The 4,858-nt window shown below is 35.2% G+C and overlaps 1 non-coding gene across 1 annotated transcript; it reads right to left on the minus strand.

The window, feature by feature from the left end:
- Positions 1 to 2,616: 2,616 nt before the first annotated feature.
- LOC132069070 (small nucleolar RNA R71) lies at positions 2,617 to 2,723 on the minus strand. The gene has a single exon (XR_009417638.1). It is a non-coding gene; the product is annotated as a small nucleolar RNA R71 (small nucleolar RNA).
- Between the last annotated feature and the right edge of the window lie 2,135 nt (positions 2,724 to 4,858).

Consider the following 4,858-nt stretch of genomic DNA (forward strand, 5'->3'; position numbering starts at 1 on the left):
ATCCCAAATCGAAAAACATGCGGGCACCTACCCTTTTCCCACCTGATAGGCTAACCCGTCCCTTAATCATAATTCAAATCAACAATAAAGTAAACCCAACCACCGAATACATATAATAAGTCTAGAATAGATAAACAAATAAGTGCGAAAATATTACAAATAATCTCAAGAAATCTGGTCTAGGGCCGTACAAGAGCCACTACTACAAATACTACAATTCTGAATATGAATACATAGTCTGAAAAGTGGAATAAAAGTGGAATACTATCTCGGAACATCAAAATAAGATAAGTAAATAAAAAGAGGCATCCGCGCTGCAGATCCGTCTATGTGCTCACCCTGGATGGTCGTCAGCAAAGCCTCGGGAATCAGCCACGAGGACAGGAAGTTGATCCTGTCACGTACTATGCACTCATAAAAGAAATAAAGATAGTACTAACAAAGATTATGTACGGTAGGTATCAATGGCCACAAGTAGCTATCATATATAAAGGAAGAGACTGAAAGATAAACACGCTCACAATAAAGAATCAATCAACACAGTCCAAGAATAGTTTCGCAAGTAAAGAAAGATCAACGGCCGAATCATAGCCTATAGTGAAACACCTAAACACAAGTTCAAGTTTATTTTCCTAATGATCAACACAAGTACAACCCATGAATCGCAATCAATTCACGCAAAATGAGATGATAATGACGAATGCATATGCAAAATGATACACACACGCTCCGGCGAATATCTCCATGCCTCAATAGTCATTTTACCAATTTATCTCGCAAAGTCCATGATTTTTGCGCGCATATCCTATATATGTGTGTGTGTGTATTGCAGAACATGCAACCCGATCCAATATATGTATAATATATGTTGCAGTGCGCAACCCGATCCAATATATGTATGATATATGTTGCGGCGCGCAAGCTAATCCAAATGTATGAGTATGAATGCATGTATGGTATCAATGTCAATGAGAATCTATCAATACCAATTGTGCCACACATAGACACACATCACGATATCACGAATAAATCACCTCCTTCCTCTTTACTAGACAATACCCAATAAATGAGAGATACGAGTTCACAATCATGATAAGGCAACTCAACATCAAGTCTAGTATCACACAAGTGGCAACAAGCCAATAGATCACAACAAGGCAACAAGCCACAATCAAACAACAATATCAACCTAAGTATTGAATATTTAAGTGTGTAGTATTTTATTCTTTCACTAGAACCTTATTTATGAGAATATTCATTATCAAGTGTTGGATTAAATCTCTTGTTTTACTGATGTATTGAATGATTTTTATTTCTAATGAAGTGACTCTTTGTTTCTTTAATTAATCTTATTCTTTAATGTTTCTTAAGGGATTAGCTAGCCCTAGGACCCGCTCATTTACTTCGATTTGAGGTTGGTAGAGGAAAATTAAGGTTGAAAAAGATTAATTAACAAGAACTTGGGGCTTTAAACCTCATTTAATAACTTGAGCTAGGAATAGGAAAGTTAAATTTAGATTCAATTGATTGTGCTAAATATCACACTCTAAGGCTTGAAAAAGCTTAGAGTGAAATTCATTGATTTGGTTGGAAAACTTTCAATAAGACTTTAGAAATCTTTTCTTATTAACATAGACTTGCTCTTAGTCATAAAATCATAAAATATATGGGATCGTTACTTGAGAGTACCTTGTATCCATGCTTGTGGCTATTGATCGTTTTACCCACTTTCTAGTTTAATTTTATCTTTGTTAGTTTTTAAATCAAAAAAATCAAATATTGAAAAAGTGTTTGGCTTAGCATAGTTGGTAATAAATCCTTGACTTTCACAATCGCCTTTATATTGTCCCCTGTGGATTCGACCCCTACTCATAGTTGGATAAATTATATTGCGACGATCGCGTACACTTTTTCTTTGAGTAGTGGATTTGGACGTTATTAATCTACTAAACAAAGTACTATATTATTATTACTATATTTTTTCACTACTACTACTACTATTATAGAAACTAAGTTCAATTTCTTAATTTTAGATAGTTTATGACCCGCTCTTCTACAAAAGAGTTGGCTCATTACGATCCTGAAATTGAAAGATCTTTGTGTTTTCGCTGGAAAAATCAAACATCTTCTCAAAGCATAACTTGTGACAGAATGGAGCACCGATGCGTAGATAACACCAATCAACAGGGAGTCCCACCACCACCCATATAAGATCAAATACGAAGCGGGTGTCAAGACTAGCAAACAGAATCCTAAGGGATTATGCTAGACCAGACCGCTTTAATTGTGAATCTAATGTCAGGAACACCATACCCCAGTGGCAGCCAACAACTTCGAAATCAGGATAGGTTTGATTCAAATAATTCAACAATCTTGTGTCTTCACTGGCGATGCAAGTGAAGATCCACATAGTCATTTAATTGATTTCTTAGAATTAGTTGAAACTGCTAAATATAATGGAGTGTCTCCGAAAGCTATCAAATTAAGGCTATTTCCTTTTTCTCTAAAAGGAGATGTCAAGACTTGGTTGCGAAGTTTGCCTCAAAGTTCTATTACCACATGGGACCAGATGACTCAAGAGATTTTAATAAATATTTTTTCCCTGCTAAAACCACAAAATTAAGACAAGATATTACTAATTCCTTGCAGACTGACACTGAGTCAGTTTACCAGGCTTGGGAAAGATTAAAAGTAATGCTAAAAAAATGTCCACATCATGACATTGCAGAACATATGCAATTGTATAATTTTTTATCATGGGTTAAAACCTTCTTCTAGAAATGTGATAGTTGCATCTGCAGGAGGTTCCATCATGGAAAAAACCACAAAGGAAGCTTTGCAAATGATGAACGAAATCCCTAAAAATGTCATTCAATAGCCATCTGATCGTGTAACCATCAAAAGTTGTTACTGTAAATCAAGAAGATGCTTTAAATACACTAACAAAACAAATTATGTCTTTGGCACAAAAGTTTGGATCTTTTCAGGTGAATACACAAGAATCAAGTCAAACTGAAGCTTGTGACATGTGTGACGAAAATCATCTAAACCACGAATGTCAAGCAACCAACCAAAGTGATGAGTAGGTTAATACCTTGGGAATATACAAGCCAAACACTTTTGGTAGTCCATGGCACAAAAACATCTAGGATTTCAATGAAGCAATCCAAATGGTGCTGAAAACTTCCAAAGCTTTCAAAAGCAACAACAGTACACAAACTGCTCACTCCGGATACCATAATCAAAACCGCGTGAGAATTTTAACATATCAATAGCAAACAGACGCAAAGGCCTCAACAAGCCCTCTCAAATATTGAAGACCTATTGTACAAGTACATCAAGGTCACTGATGAAAAAATGGAGAGTCAGAATTCAGCTCTCAAAAATCTGTAAATTTAGTTAAGTAAATTGGCAACTCTTGTGTCAGAAAAGATTCAAAGTCCTTTACCAAGTAATACAGAGAAAAACCCAAAGGAGCACTTTAAATCCTTCGCTTACAATGTGTAAGAACCAAGATGAACTCATACGTACACCCAAGAAAAGACCTACCCAAAACAACAAGATGGGTGGTAAGAATGTCGAAACAATCGTCCGGACCATCGTGGCTGTTAGTAAGAAGATGGAGGAGAAAGATATTGAAAAAATGACTCCTCTCCCAAAGGACAATCCCTTTTCCACAAAAAATGAAAAGAGAGAAGCTTGACAATCAATTTTCCAAGTTCTTGGATATTTTAAAATAAATTTACATTAATATTCCTTTCACTGATGCTTTGTTACAAATCCCTTCATATGCCAAATTTTTAAAGGAAATTTTGTCAAGCAAAAGAAAACTGGAAGAAGTTTCTGTGGTAGTACTTACCGGTAAATGTAGTGCTATACTTCAAAACAAGTTACCGCAGAAGTTCGGTGACCCAGGTAGTTTTACAATTCTATGCACTTTGGGAGGAGCATTTTTTGAAAAAGCACTTTGTGACTCTGGAGCTTCAATATATCTAATGCTACTTTCTATTTTAAAAAATTAGATCTTAGTGAAATAAAAAGCACAAGTGTTTCTCTATAGTTTGCAGATCAAAGTACTAAAAAACCTAAGGGAATAATTGAGAATGTTCTGGTAAGAGTAGATAAGTTTATTTTCCCTGTAGATTTTATAGTACTTGAAATGCAGGAATGTCCTGATGAACCAATAATTCTAGAAAGACCATATGTCCTGATGAACCAATAATTCTGGAAAGACCATTTCTTGCAACAGGAAGAGAAATCATAGATGTCTATCAAAGACAACTAATTTTGAGAGTGAATGAAGAAATAGTCTTTTTTATATACAAAAATTGCTAAGATATTCATGATATGAGACATGATCTTCATGTTTTTCAATTGACATGATTAATGATCTTGCAAATGAATTCAAAAATGATCAATTGACACCAGATTCTATGAAAAGATGTTTGTCCAAGTCATGCACCTCACAGGATGATGACCCCACCATCAGGAGTGAAGTTGAGATACTAGAAAAAGAGTATAGGATGAGGAGAGAAGCAAGAAGTTCAACAAAAAAATTAAACTCAAAAATTCTTCCTTCTCATTCGAAATATGTCTATCTTGAGCATGGACTATTTCCGATTATTTCTTCATCTCTAATCGCTAATAAGAAGATAGTTTAATCGCAAGATTACGAGCACTCAAAGGAGATTGTGGATGATCATGTATGTATATCAGCGGATAGTCCACCTATTTGTACACATAGAATTCTCACGGAGGATAGCTAAACCAATAGTCTAGCCCCAAAGAAAAAATTTAATCCGAAGGCAAAGGGGGAAAAGGGGGATTATAAAGCTTTTGCGATGTATTTTTACCCATT

The sequence above is a fragment of the Lycium ferocissimum genome, chromosome 8 (genome assembly GCF_029784015.1).
Source record: "Lycium ferocissimum isolate CSIRO_LF1 chromosome 8, AGI_CSIRO_Lferr_CH_V1, whole genome shotgun sequence".
Taxonomy (NCBI): domain Eukaryota; kingdom Viridiplantae; phylum Streptophyta; class Magnoliopsida; order Solanales; family Solanaceae; genus Lycium; species Lycium ferocissimum.